At 38.7% G+C, this 15,892-nt stretch overlaps 1 protein-coding gene across 3 annotated transcripts in view; it reads left to right on the plus strand.

The window, feature by feature from the left end:
- The first annotated feature begins 3,570 nt into the window (after positions 1–3,570).
- Positions 3,571–15,892, plus strand: part of PAIP2B (poly(A) binding protein interacting protein 2B) — a 33,782-nt gene continuing 21,460 nt past the window's right edge. Inside the window, exon 1 of one of the 3 annotated variants that reach the window (XM_060658512.3) lies at positions 3,571–3,824. The gene's annotated coding sequence lies outside the window, so the exon portion shown is untranslated. Of the gene's footprint in view, positions 3,825–10,186; positions 10,279–15,892 lie in introns of those variants that run through there. The other 2 variants (XM_060658503.3, XM_078444587.1) reach the window with 2 other exon arrangements.

Here is a 15,892-nt window from a genome sequence, read left to right on the forward strand (position 1 = left end):
AGGGTTTTCTAATTACATGTCTTTAAAGATATGCCTGCACATGTTTTACAGAATCATTTGGTTTTATCTGGCTTATTATTTTTTTACTAAATTTTCTTAATGTTTATTTACTTTTGAGAGAGGGAGAGATAGAGTGTGAGCAGGGGAAGAGCAGAGAGAGAGGGAGACACAGAGTCTGAAGCAGGCTCCAGGCTCTGAACTGTCAGCACAGAGCCTGATGCAGGGCTCAAACTCAGGAATGGCGAGATCATGACCTGAGCTGAAGTTGGATGCTTAACTGACTAAGCCACCCAGGTGCCCCTATCTGGCTTACAAAAAACAAAAAACAAGCTCTTAATAAAAATCACCAGTCTCCTCCTTGGCCCTTGCAGCAACATTTTCCAACATTTTTACTGATTTTGTATGTATGTGTGTATGTACTTATTTCTTTTATATTATTCTCATATGTTAAAAATTTGGTTATATGTTTATTCTTAGAATTTTTTAAGTTTTAGACTATTTTGTCTATCACTTTTCTGCTTTGAAATATGGGGAATTAGTTTGATTATGCTACTGCCTACAGTATTAAAAAATGTACAAAGGACTTGTGTAGACATTTCTTCAAAGAGTCTGAAAAGATGCTCAACATCACCAGTAATTAAGACAATGCAAACCAAAACCACAACAAGATACCACTTCACACTCATTAGAATAGATATTACATATATATCTATATCTATACTATAGATATTATATTATAGAATCTATTATAGAATAGATATTACATATATATCTATATTACATATATATCTATATCCATATGTAATATAGATATATTCTAATATATATATTAGATATAATAATATAGATAATAATATAGATAATATAGATATATTCTAATATATATATATTCTAATATTTATATATATTATGTCATATATATATATGACTTAAGAAAATAACAAGTGTTGGTGAGGATGTGGAGAAATTGGAATCCTTGTGTACTGTTGGTAAAATAGTACAGCTGCTGTGGAAAACATGGAAGTTCCTCAAAAAATTAAATGTAGAACTACAATATGATCCAACAGTTTTGCTTCTAGCTATATACCCAAAAGAATCGAAAGCAGGGACTAGAACTGATACTTGTACACCAATGTTCATAGCAGCATTATTCACAAAAGTCAAATTTCATTGATGGATTAACAGATAAACAAAAGATTTAATGTATATGCAACAAAATACTAGTCAGCTTTAAAAGCGAGTGAAATTCTGCTATATGCTACAACATGGATGAACCTAAAGACATCATGGCTAATGAAATAAGCCAGACCTAAAAGCACAAATATTATGATTCTGCTTATGGGAGGTACTTATAATAGTCAAATTCACAGACACACAAAGTAGAATGGTGATTTCCAGAGAACAGAAGAGGGGGCATAGGGAGTTATTATTTACTGGGTACAGAATTTCAGTTTGGGATGACAAAAACATTCTGGAGATGGATAGTGGTGATGTCTGCACAACAATGAATGTGCTTATGAATTGTAATGAACTGTATACTTAAAAGTGGTGAAAATGGTAAATTTCATGTTATGTGTTTTTTACCACGATAAAAGTAAAAGAGATACCCTTCAAGGATGAAGATTTATCACCATGACAGAAATGGAATGTGCAGGAAGGACTGGTGGACTCCTTTTGTTTTCCTCTCTCCACTGACACCATCCCCTATAACTTTATGATTGATTATTGCCTACTCTCTCTCACTTTGGATGCCTATTTATTCTGCATGCCATTATCAGATATCCACCTGGCTACCTCCCTCCTTCATTGTCTTTTGACCTCCATAATTTCTGATAGGAAGTCTGCTGTAATTCTTATCCTCCCCACCTCTGTATGCAAAGTACCTTTTTTCTCTGTCTACTTTTAAGATTTTCTCTTTATCGTTGGTGATACCCAGTCATAAAGTTATGAGCAGTGTCAGTGGTAGGGAGGGAAACAACAGGAGTCTACCAACACTTCCTCAGATCCCATTGCTATCCTGTAGTATATCTTCATCCTTGAAGAGTATTTCTGATTATGCAAGAACACCATATGGACTTGAGGACCCTGTTTTTCAAAGCTTTGAGATTATGTAGGTACCACTCTCACCAAACACCTGAGGGTCACCTTAAGGAAAGAAGCAGTGGAGGGTGGGGAAGTTATTTTGGAGTCAGATTTTTTTCCTAAAGAAGGTAAATATTTCTTGTAGGATCCACTTACATTATTTAACCAAATCAAATTTAAACCAGAGCAGATGATCCTAAAATTATCTATACCTACAAACACAAGTTGGAAATACATGAAGTAGTATGATAGTGTTGTGCAATGTAGTGGCCCTGCTTACCAGCCTCCATTCCACTCCTCACATTATTCACATCCCTGTGCAATGCTATTTCTTCAAACAGCTCTTAAACTGACCATTCTACCTAAAATAGCCATTTCTTCAACCATTCTTTAACCTTTGCTTTATTTTTCTTTGTAGCACTTAATCACAACATGGCATTCTATTATTTATTGGTTACTTGTTTATTGTCAATCTCCTCCACTAGAGAATAAGCACCATGGTTCATTTTCATTGTCCTATTCATATCATATACCACAGCCTAGATCAGAGCCTGGAACATTATAGCATATGCTCAATAATATTTTTTGAATGAATTTATTTATGTATTAACTTTATTACATTATTTATATTAAATGTATGTTTAACACATTTAACTATTGTTATTTAATCTTACTTAAGTTTCCTTTTCATTTTTATCATCTATTACTCATTGTGTAATCACTTACTAAGCCTCTACTTTGTGTTACGTATATAGTTAGCATGAGAGGTGGGAAGAGACAAAGATGTATAAAGAAATCCCCCGCTTCCCGAAGGATAAAATTCAAAGTCCTTAGCAAGCAAAAATGGGACGCCCTAATTTAAGTGGGAAAAACGGTTTTATTTTTTTAAAAGCACTCCAGAAGTTAGGTTTGTTTCTAGAAATGCAAGAGAGTCTCTGCCCCTTCCAGCCCTTTCAAAGAGTCCAACTCCCCAACTTCCCGACGGCGAAGCGCGGCGCCAGCTTCTAACCCAACCTAGCTCAAAGCTCCTCCCTTGATAATGAACAGTTGGGGAAATCCCACTGAGGCCCGCCCCTTGCCCCTCCTTGCTAGATTGAATGGCTCAACCCGGTGGGAGGGGCCGCTGGTTCAGCCAATAGAAGGAAGCGCGAACAAGAGCCTGTGTAAACAAACCCAGCTGTGCTGAGCCTTGGGCTCCTCCCCCACGTGGGGGCCGGACGCACCCTTGGCCCAATGCCTATCCAGGACTAACGTAGCATCCTTTCAGCCAATCAGAGCCGGTGTCTCCCGAAAGGAGGCGCTCCACCCTGAGAGAAAGAACGAAGGGAGCAAAAAGACAGATGTTCATACCAATCGGAAGCTGGAACTTCTGAGAGAGTGGGCGGGAACTGCTTCACATTTAGACCAATAAGCACCACACATGCCCTTCTAGGTGAATGAGCGGCATCATCTTCAGTCCAATAGGCGAATGGGGCGGTGCCCAGCAACCAATGGCTTGGGTTCGGGGGCGGAGTAAATAGCCAGTGTGCTGTAAGAGATAACCTGGCGAGTGGCAGCGGCGCTTTTCCCGTGCTGTGGCTCGCTCACGCTTTGGTACTGGAGGCCAAGACTGTTTTGGCGACGGCGACCTCTGCGGCGACGGCTGAGGCTCTCGGAGGAGTGACGGAGTACGGTCTGGAGGAAGGGCTTCTGGTCAGCCCAGGTGGGCTCGGGCACCCGGGCTGCCGGGGAGGGGACCCGCGGTAAGCGCCGTTCTCCTGGCTCTGGGGGCGCCCTGCGCCTCCCTTTCCGCAGCCGTCCGGGCTGCGAGGGGCGACACGCGCCCGTCCGAGCTCCTGTGGGGAGGGTAAGACGGCCGGTCCCACGTCGCGGCCATACGCAAGGAAGGGGCGTCCGCGGGGGTTACCCTCTGCCCCTTGCGGTCGTTAGAGGGTCCTTAGTCCCTTTCTCCCCGCACAGGCACGCTATTCCTCCCCCGCCCCTCAACTTCCCTGAGCCTCCTCAGCCTCCTTCGGACTGAAGCGAGTCCCCTCACTACCCCAGCGCAACACCGCGAGGGAAAGTGACCAGTGCTGCATCCCCTGGTCCCCTCCCCAGGCGGGTACGGGGAGGAGTTGCACATTTTCACCCCTCCCCCATTCGCGGGCCTGGGTGCGTTATCTGTGTTTCTTCCACTCCCTCCACCTCCCGCTTTACCCCAGCTTTCGTTCTTAATACCTTATTTGAGTTAGGAACCTTGGCCACTTGTCTCTTGTCTTCCGTTCTGCGAGTGAGCCTTTCTTTACCCCTTCCACCACCTGAATTTCATCTACATCTCTCATGGAAACTAACATTTTCCACTTGCTCCTTCCAAGCAGCTGGAAGGTGAATGCAAGAGACGCAGGATACATAGTACAGGGAGCTTTGCAAGATTGGGAATTTTAATCAGTTTTGTTAACGGTAAACTGTTCTTGCCTTCCTTAAAATGGCATTCGATCATAATATCCTCTCTGGAATCTTTGTCCCAGGACAGTCCTGATGATAGTTTCTGGAAATGCAGGCGAGAAGGGTTTACTGGCCACAAGAAATTGAAAATGTCTTATTATTTTAAGTAGGCAGTTTGCATTATACTTTGGCTTAACTGGAGGGGCAGAGAGTTTGCAGTGTAAGAGCCTGTCCATCCTCATTTATCATAAAATATACAACATGTTTTAGCTGTGTGGCTCAATGGGATTGATCACAACCAGACTATGGATGATATGGCATTGAATCTGTTTAAAAACAATATTCTCTATTCCCCAGTCACAGAGGATTTGTATTTACATTCATAGTATATCAGTTTGTGTTTTAATGATATTGGTTCTAGCCATATGTTTCTAGATAATAGCGCAAACTGTGTTGTGCCTAAATAAAATTATGCCAAGAAATTTATGGGGAAAAAGTAACTTGTCACTTTAGAGTTTTGAAAATATCAATTTACATATTGGACAGTAAGAGTTTTGTTTTGAGGAGATTGAAGTATTGGAATAAGCGTGATGGGCCCCTTAGGCTATGTGTGTATGAGAGAGAGTCTTCACATAAATTGGAATTGTTTTTCTTAGCTCACAGAGGTGAAATGTAAGCAGTTAGTTTAATATGTAAATTGTTTTTTGCAAGTTTTTGAAAAATTGCATATATATGTATATATATCACATATATATATATTACAAATAAGGAAAACTATATATATATATATATATATATATATATATCCTTGTATTTTACTGTGGTAAGACTGTACCTTGTATACAGAGTGATTTAAAGGGAATCTTCACTCTGAGGAGGCAGCATTGTGTTGTCTAATAGACCATATGTTTGAGCCCTGTTAATAAATCACATGAAAGGGGGAAGATTTTAAAGCTTTTCTAACAAATGCCCAGGTATTGAGAACAATAAAAAGTATTAATTACAGAATTATTAGCAGCATTCATCAAAGAAAAGTCCTGGAAAAACTGCAGATCGATGGGTTGGTTACTATTATGCATCGGTATAGGCTGCGACTGAAAACCGAAGTTATATTTTGCCATCTTTTCAGGTGTATTTGTGCTTAGTAAATACTCGTTTGCAACTTTAAAGGCTTATAACTATGCTTTCTTCCTAGAGATTTTGTCTTTAAAGAGCTTACAGTTTAATGGAAGAGACACCTGTAAACCAAGAATTAAATGCAGAGGGAGAGGTTCTGCAGTGCAGGGTATATGTAGGACACAGAGGAGCACTGTGATCCGGTGTTCTGGCCTCATTGCCTGCTCTAGACTTTCTGATATGCCTTTCCTAAACCAACCTGTTTATCTTACACACTTGGGTCTCTGTCTGTAGGTGCTGTTCCCGCTCCTTGAAAGCCTCTTCCACACCTCATATGCCTAGTGAGGTTCTATTGCAAAATCTCTTGAAGCCTGACACTGGCCTGCACTCCATCCAAATAATTGTTTGCTGTATCTTTCGGTTACTTTATTATAAATAAATACCTTTGATTTTCACTATTTGCAGTAATGTTGGTGTATAAAGCCACCTAGAACGCTAAATTAGCAAATACTGAACCACTGCTCCTAGGGAAAATATGTACATATACATCTTACATGGATTATAATCTTAGATCCTAAATACAGTTAAATTATATTTTCTGTATTTTACAAGAGAGGAAATGAGGTTCAGAAGTATTAAGTGACTTGCCTGAGGCCACCCTCTAACAGGTGCCAGAGTTAGAATTCAAACCCTGTCTGGTTGGACTCGGAGCCAGAACCTCTTGCAGTACACTGCACTGCCCCCTACCATCTGTGTCCTTTAGTCATCTCTGCGACACATGGAAATACAAATGCAGAGCACCCCCTAGTTCCACCTTAGTGTGTTTGAGGGCTGACTCAAAACTTTTGCACTTTGTGCATGTCTGTGGATGGCCAGGAAAGCACTGTGAGTATTGATTTCGTGGTTACAAAGAAATTTTAGCAAGTGAGATAATTCAAAAATACAGGATCCATAAAAAATGAGGATCAACTCCACTTGTAAATGACCTCTGGAGTCTGTTTCTTTTTTTTTTTTTTTATTTAACTTTTTATTTTTTAAAATTTACATCCAAATTAGTTAGCATATAGTGCAACAATGATTTCAGGAGTAGATTCCTTAATGCCCCTTACCCATTTAGCCCATGCCCCCCCACAACCCCTCCAGTAACCCTCAATTTGTTCTCCGTATTTATGAGTCTCTTCTGTTTTGCCCCCCCCCCTGTTTTTCTATTATTTTTGTTTCCCTTCCCTTATGTTCCTCTGTTTTCTCTCTTAAAGTCCTCATATGAGTGAAGTCATATGATTTTTGTCTTTCTCTAATTTCACTTAGCATAATACCCTCCAGTTCCATCCACATAGTTGCAAATGGCAAGATTTCCTTCTTTTTGATTGCTGAGTAATACTCCATTGTATATATATACCACATCTTTATCCATTCATCCATCAATGGACATTTGGGCTCTTTCCATACTTTGGCTATTGTTGATAGTGCTGCTATAAACATGGCAGTGCATGTGTCTCTTCGAAACAGCACACCTGTATCCTATGGATAAATACCTAGTAGTGCAATTGCTGGGTCGTAGGGTAGTTCTATTTTTAGTTTTTTGAGGAACCTCCATACTGTTTTCCAGAGTGGCTGTACCAGCTTGCATTCCCATGGAGTCTGTTTCTTGATAACCCTTCTTGCAGTCCACTGTAGAATGTTCCTTTTCTCTGATAATTTGTTCACTTATTCATTTATTCAACAAATATTTATTAAGCACTTACTATAAGCTAGGCTTTTTTTATACTTTGGTGAACAAAGAGATTAAGCTCTTGCCTTTACTGATATTATATTTGAGTAAAAGAGATAGACACCTAACAGCTCAGGGAAGAGGTCCAGGTTGGAATGACAAATTAACTTGACCACCTCACATCCCCCAGCATATTGACTTACAGAACATTTCTGTTCTACTCTGTGCATAAACTCTTCCTTTTAGGTCTCTCTCTGTAGGGGCACCTGGGTGGCTCAGTCAGTTAAGCATCCAGTTTCAGCTCAGGTCATAATCTCACAGTTCGTGAGTTTGAGCCCCGCATTGGGCTCTGTGCTGACAGCTCAGAGCCTGGAGCCTGCTTCAGATTCTGTGTCTCCCTCTCTTTCCGCCTCTCTGCCACTCACAGTCTGTCTCTGTCTCTGTCTCTCTCTCAAAAATAAATAAACATTAAAAAAAAAAAACAAAACCTTAAGTCTCCCTCCATTATCCTGTGTCAACTTGTACTTGTCATTAGTTGATTTTGAGGCCATTTACCCGTGTAACTGGCAGGATTTTCTAGAAGGTTCAGGCTGATTTGGTCTTTGATTTCTGGCTCTGCCAACTACCAACTGAGTGACTTTGGTCAAGTTGTAGAACTCTTAAGCCTGTTTCCTAATTTCAGAAGTGGTGATATGATGTGTTAGGCCCTTGTCAGTTAAAAGGAAGAAGCACATACATAGAATCCTAAGCAGGCTCCGCGTTGTCAGCGGAAGGCCTGATGTGGAGCTTGAACTCATGAACTGTGAGATCTTTACCTGAGCTGGTCAAGAGTTGAACGCTTAACCAGCTGAGCCACCCAGGTGCCCCCACATGTTACCTTTGATGATATGAGGGTTTACTGTGAATTTAAATGGGAAGTCATCTCAGCAGCCATATTGTCCCTTGGCCCTACTGCTTTCGAAGCTTTAAAAAATAATAACTGAGCAGTATTTAGAATAGGATTTGAGCTCTGGAGACCTTCCTTCTTTTACTTTGCTCACCCAACATTTGTATTTTCCAAGAGAGAAACTGATTGTATTGGTTTGTCACTTAAAATAGAGGACCCCTATTGGGTAGAATTTTTTTTTAATTTTTTTAATGTTTATTTTTGAGACAGAGAGAGAGATAGAGCATGAGCATAGGAGGGGCAGAGAAAGAGGGAGACACAGAATCTGAAGCAGGCTCCAGGCTCTGATCTGTCAGCACAGAGCCTGACTCAGGGCTCGAACTCACAAACCGTGAGATCATGACCTGAGCCAAAGTCGGACGCTTAACCGACTGAGCCACTCAGGCACCCCTGGGCAGAATTTTGAGCCAAGCCATGTCCTAGGTGATCTCTCTCTCAGGTTCAACCTGTAGATTGTCCTTAGTTAGGGCTCTGAGTGCTAGTCCAGTTGCTTGTGGCCCAAGAAGTAGGGTGGTTTCATGTATTATCTGTTGCACAGACCTCAGCATATATAAAAAGAACCCCTTGGAGACAGTTTCTTCAGAAGACAGTTGAGAATATAGCAGTCCTTAGAGCTTTGTAGACATCTGTCTAATTCAAATACCTATCTAACGTGATCATTGATAATGTCTAATAAAGAACCTAACAAAGTAAACACATGTCAAATATTTCATAAATCTTCCTTTTGGTATTGCATTTAATATTATTATAGTGTGGTTATTTGTTCATATGACTGTCTTCCTTACTAGGCTGTCAACTTCTTGAACATGGGGTCCACATCTTTATCTTACATAGTAATAGGTGCACAAATATTTGACTTGAGAATTCCCCACTTTTCCTGAAAGGATGGGAGGATATGAAGGCTTCCCAAAGAAGGTATTGTTTAAACTGATTCTTAAAGTGTGAGTAGGAATGTTTTCCAGATGAATAAAACTGTATGACCAGCAGGGACCAGCAGGTGCAAAGGCCTAGAGATACAAACAAACAAAGATCACCTAAGGAAAAAACTGAATGGGCTTGGCTAGAAGACATGTCACAACTGAGTTTACTATGACTACTGTTGCTCAGTAATGGATGCAAGTTTTAGGGAGAGAGCATAATATTCTCAGGATGTTGGCAGGGTATCACTAACAGCTTAGAAATATAAGAATTGAATTCTGGGAAACTGTTATACCATGGTGACTTTATTTACTTCCATCATGAAGTTCATATGTGCCCCATACTGTTCAAAGTGCTGAAAATATAAACAAACTGATTCTCAAGAAGCTCACCATCTATCAAGAAGACAGATGGGTGAACTGATTTATCACATGTTAAGTGAGATAATAGAGATATAAATAAAAGCTGTCTAAACCAGCAGAAAGGAGTAGTTAGTAATATAGAGAGCACTGGGGAAGATTTCTCAAATGAGATAATATTTGAGCAAGGCTTTGGTGGGTGAAGAGGAAGGAGTTCACTAGACTGAACATAGAAACTTTTTAAAGAATTAATATTTTTGTGGTAGAAAAGATTTAAGAGCTATCCATGTTTGTCATATCTGTTGTGGGTGTACAGTTAATAACTATATTCAAGCGGTTTCTCTAAACACAAGATGTGAATAGTTATGCCATAGTAGAAGAATTTTTTGTTAAACTGGGTTAAACAAAGGTTTCTGTGATGCAGGACTTCTCTAGAGCCTTTATTAATTAATGTCCTCTTAAATTATGGATCTCCAAAAGGGGTATATTGTATTTAACCATGGCCTTTCCTTTCCACCCGCTCTGCAGCATATCTAATCATCTTTTGGAACAGAATTATATGAGACATATTTTGAGGAATGATGAATTAAAATGTACTTTAACAAACCAAGATTTATCAATCGTCTCCATGTGCATTGCAAAACAACCTGTATAATTTTATAGGAAAGAAGGAGAGATATTGAGGAGAAAGAATACATCTTAGTCAACTTATTGTCATCTTGGTCAGTAAGTCCCAAACTTAAAAAAAATGTTTTATATTCACATGTTTTATACCTCATGTTTCCATGAGGTATTTGGAGACCAGATTAGAGCAGGGCAAAGACAAAGGGTGTCTTGAAAGTAAGAATCTTCCAATGTGAGAGGATGTTACTTTTATCAGGCATTCATTTTGGGCCATTTTAGATGTATATTTTGCCAGTTAGGTAATTTATTTATATGCATACTAACTCTGGAGTTTTGGGAGTTGTATGCTAATGTTCTCCCTTCAATAAGATCTGATTATATGAGCTTTAGGGGCTGAGGCCTTATACTGTGTAATTTTAATTCATCTGTCAAATTCTGATTATGTAATTAACTCCAAGTTATTGTTAAAATTAAGGAAGTAGCAATAATGTTTCTGATAGTGTACTGAATTTGCAGTCAGAAGATCTGGGTTTGAAATTTGTCTCTGCCAGGTTTCTATTTGAATGACCTTGAGCACAACTGCCTAACCATCTGTTGCCTCCTTTTCTGTTTTGATAGAATGAAAATACATAGGGTTAGTGTAAGAATTAAATGATGCACATAAGCGTACTTTAGAAACTCTGAAGCACTGTACAAATATAAGACAGACTAACGGAAAGTATCCAGCTTAATTTGAATTAACATTTTTTTAGTTTTTAATTTTATATTACAGAAATAGTACATTAATTCTGAAAAATTAGAAAGCATTGATGGGCAAAAATGGAGAAGGGGGAAGCTATAGAGCACTCATACTAAGATCCACCATACTGGGGCACCTGGGTGGCTCAGTCAGTTAAGCGTCTGACTTTGGCTCAGGACATGATCTTGGCTCTGTGCTGACAGCTCAGAGCTTGGAGCCTGTTTCGGATTCTGTGTCTCCCTCTCTCTCTGACCCTCGCCCGTTCATGCTCTGTCTCTCTCTGTCTCAAAAATAAATAAACGTTAAAAGAAATTTTAAGAACATCCACCATACTAAGGCAATGGTTCACATTTTGATGGGTATATTTTATACTTTTTGTGCACATTCATCATTTTTTTATAGAAATACGTGTTTTAGTCATTTTATTTTTATGAGATGAATCCCTAAGAGTACAATTGCTTGATTCACAGAATTGTTACATCTTTTGCTACATAATGCTATATATAATGAGAACTAGAAAAGGGGCTAACTTCTCAGTCTGGTAAATGTGTGACTTTGTAATCATCTAATATCTTGAACCATTTCATAAACTTCCTCAAAGGTACATTCAGAAATGAATTTGGGGTGTGTGTATGAGTGTGTGTGTGTGTGTGTGTGTGGTAATGCTTGGCATTATTGTTTGTAATAGCATAATAGAAATGACTCTAGTGTTTGTCAGTAAGGAACTAGTTAAGTAACTCTGGTACATGCAAACCCTGGAATATTATACAGTCGTAGAAAAGTATGGGGAAGACTATGTACTGATGGAAAAGAGCTCTAAGATATATTGTGATTTTTAAAAAAGGGGCACAGTATGCAACCATGTATTTAGAATGCTGTTTTTTGTGCTGAGAGAGAAAGAAAGGTAGAATAAGAATATGCATTCATATTTGCTTATAATTGCAAAAAGAAATCTGAAACGATATATAAGATACCAATGGAAGAAATACAAATGGAAATGGGATTTTGGCATATGCCTTTATGTATATTTAAAACATTTTTTTGAGGGGCGCCTGGGTGGCTCAGTCGGTTAAGCGTCTGACTTCGGCTCAGGTCATGATCTCACGGTCCGTGAGTTCGAGCCCTGTGTCGGGCTCTGTGCTGACAGCTCAGAGCCTGGAGCCCGTTTCAGATTCTGTGCCTCCCTCTCTCTCTGACCCTCCCCCATTCATGCTCTGTCTCTCTCTGTCTCAAAAATAAATAAACGTTAAAAAAAAAAATTTTTTTTTAAATAAAAAAAACAAAACATTTTTTTGAATCGTGTTTGTGTTACCTTTTCAAAAAAATGAGTAGAGGGACACTTGGGTGGCTCAGTCAGTTAAGCATCCAACTTCAGCTCAGGTCATGATCTCATGGTTCATGGGTTCAAGCCCTGCATCAGGCCCTGTGCTGACAGCTCAGACCCTGGAGCTTGCTTCGGATTCTGTGTCTCCTTCTCTCTGCCCTTCCCCACTCACGCTCTGTCTCTCAAAAATAAACATTAAAAAAATTGAGTAGAATGAGTGAATGAAATGGAGTTATGAGAAAGAAGAGTCTGAGGATATCAGGTGAATACATAGCAATAGTAGCAAAGATTGGAAGAGTGGCCCCAAGAACGGTTTGGCAGGGTTGTTTTTTCTCCTTTTACTCAATTTTGTATATTTAAAAAATACGTGGAGCACAATAAAACAACTGAAATCAACGTTTCCAGGTGGTCACCCCATGGCTTAAGTAGCTGCTTTCTTTTTCATGTTCACTTGTAGTGTTTTTTAATGCATACATATGATTTTCAATTGTAATCATACTTTTCTTATTTTTTAGCTTACCTAATTATGTTTTTTCTGTGTTGCTACTAGAGAACCTTCAAAAATAATGAAGGTAGGGGCAGCTTTGTCCAGTGCACATCCCAGAAGTGGGCTGCTAAACCTCACGGGGCAGGAATTCAAGCCCCGTAGTCTACGTGTGACACACATACATGAGGAAAAATAAGAAAGAGATTTAAATATTTATAAACAAAAACATTCCTCCCTAATATAAAAGAAGCCGCACTCTTTTTTATAATAATTAGGAAACAAAATATGAAGAAAAATGGTCTGTAATTTTGCTACCCAAATGTTTTTATGCATTGCATAGAAACATTTTTTACGGTAGAATCATTGTGTGTGTGTGTGTGTGTGTGTGTGTGTGTGTGTGTGTGTGTGTGTGTGTATTTCTGACAACTATAGGGCTGCTCATGTAGTTTTTTTCCTTTGCTTGTTAATATGAAAAAATACATTTTTATATTTCTTAATTTTAGACTATCCTTGCATTTCTGGACTGAACCCTATTTGATCAGGGTTTGGTTTTGCTTTGTTTTGTTTTTTAATTACTTGCTTGATTTTATTTACTCATGTTTTATTTAAAAGTGTATGGTTATAGCATGGAAATCAATCTGTGGTTTTTCTTTTGTGCTATTTTTGTTCTGTTTAATATGTTGAGCTACCTGTAAACTAATCATTAGAAGGCTTTCTTCATTTGTGCTCTGAAACAGTTCCATGGAAATTATCTGCTTTTTGAAAGTAGATGCTTTGTGAACTACAGACTGGTCTTGCCCCCTTCTTTAAAATGCAATATTAGGGGAAGTGAAGTTTTAACATAGTGATTTTAGTATAAACAAGAACAGAACAGTATGTAATTGCTTTTGTTTGATAGTGGTGTTCTTGGTGTCTTTTTATTACCACAGCTAATACTGAAATATTACACTCACCATCTGAGGGTTTACAGGGACCTTTGTTTTAGTATCGAGCAGATGTGACTGTTTAGTTCTGCAGCCTTGCAGATATACAAAATGTGCCTCCCAGGGCTCTGCTTTATGCTCACTGAAAGCAATAAGTAATGCAGTGAAACTTTGCCTCGCTAGAATCTTTTAATGAATGGGGAGTTCTGGTTTAATTGTGTTAACTTGGAAGTATAAAGATGAAAAATCCTAAACTTTAATTCCCTGTTGAATACAGTTCTAAGATGTAGCAAATAATTCCACTTCTCTTCTCTAGTAAGCTTGATATATTCAGACCTAGATGATGTTTTATTACATAATTCTTGAAGTGTCTGAGGCTTACATTATGAAAATTCTTTTTTGGAACTTTAGATATAAGAAGATGTAAAAGTGGCTTTGTGTGAAATCAAGCTGGATGGTAACTGATACTTATTAAGTATACATTTTCAACTAAATCTCAGATTGCAGTGTGCTTTTTTATTTAGCTCCCAAAAATAAAATACATTGGGTTGAGGGTAGGAGTTTCGAGGAGATTATGTCTTTTAATTGGATGTCTTCATTTCATATCAAGATAGAATATATAGTACCCCTGGCTTTGGACCAACAGAGGAATCACATTTTTTTTTTTTTTTTTTTTTTTTTACTTGCTGTACCGGCAGTGGTTCTCACAACTTGAGCCTGCTTCAGAATTACCTGGAGGGCTTATTTCAACACAGATCACTGGGTCCCATCCAGGGTTTCTGATTCAGCAGGTCTGAGGTGGGGCCTGAGAATTTGCATTTCTAGCAAGTTCCCAAGTATTAATGACGCTGTTGGGCCTGGGACTAAATTTTGGGAACCACTGCTGTATGCTAACTAAATACTAGAATTCTAGCTCTAGAAGAAAGCTGAATTTGGTTTGGGAGTATAAGAAGTACATAGGTTATGGAGCAAATCCTGAAAGATTCACCCCTCTTGCTGCCAGCATAGTGTTGAATTCAGGTAATCGGCCATACACAGGGACATAAAATAATTCTTGTTTCATGATTGAAGCCCTAGACAAATATCAAATGAGAGATGTTTCATTTGCAAAGCTTAGAGAATAAGGGATTCTGGTCAAATAGGATTTAGTGATTAACCCCATGAGAATAGGAATTATTTATGTGTCATTTTTGTGTCCCTCATCATTTACTATTTAGCCTTACTTGTTAATTTTTTTTAACTGGGACAAAACTTTGATTGCTTATTGAAAGTTTTGTGTGTTTTTAAAGATGTTAGCTATGTTTATTCTTACAATTACTATACTATTACTATATTACTATTTTTTAAAGATAGTAACAAGAGAATAAGAGAAATTTTTTCCCCAAAAAAGAAATTATTGGAATGAGTTGTTATCTTATTGGAATGTTGGAGAATATAGCCTGCTGCACAAAACATCAAGCATGCTGTGGATTTTCAGTTGTTTTCGTTATTTGTCATTATGTTGTTTGATGTAATATTACTAATTTTTGTAATCCCCCTAAGGAAAAATGAAAGTCAAAATCATAGACCTGGAGCGACAGCTGGACAGAGAAGACAGCTATGAAGGAATAGGTAGATACACACACACACACATACACATATACACATACATGTATAAATACATATTCATACACACATATATTTTTTAAATTATTTTTTTTCAGCAAAGACAAATGTACCTGTGCTGAATTTAGGCATCACTGAATCTTTGAGTTGAAGAGAAAGAAACTCTGGAAGCCACACCTTTTCACAGAGTTTTGCTTCAGCAGGCTTTTCTCGCTTGTCTACTACCTAATTTCTGTTGTTCCACTGCTAACAGCCTCAGTTTGCAAGTTGACCAGCTGGTCCAGCATTGACTATGGAGGAATAACTGGTATTACAAACAGTGGGTTCGGCAGACTCCCTATTTGGAAACATTTCTGTTTTGTTCCCCTTACTCCCTCAGAAAAGAAGTGGGGTGAGGAAAAGAAAGGTAGACCTAGATCCTATAGACTAGACCAGTGGTTCTGAAGCTGGTCAGAGACACCAGAGACATCAGAGACAACCCACAAGCTTTCTAAAATTCAGTATAAATATGGCTCACCCCTAGACCTTCTCCTGCGATGGAGCCTGAGGGACTACATTTTTAATAATTTCCTGATTTTTTTGTCACCAGCTGAACTCTATGCCTCTGACCAGAACAGTGTTGGTCTCCAGTAAA

This window comes from Panthera onca, chromosome A3, assembly GCF_046562875.1.
Source record: "Panthera onca isolate mPanOnc1 chromosome A3, mPanOnc1 haplotype 2, whole genome shotgun sequence".
Taxonomy (NCBI): domain Eukaryota; kingdom Metazoa; phylum Chordata; class Mammalia; order Carnivora; family Felidae; genus Panthera; species Panthera onca.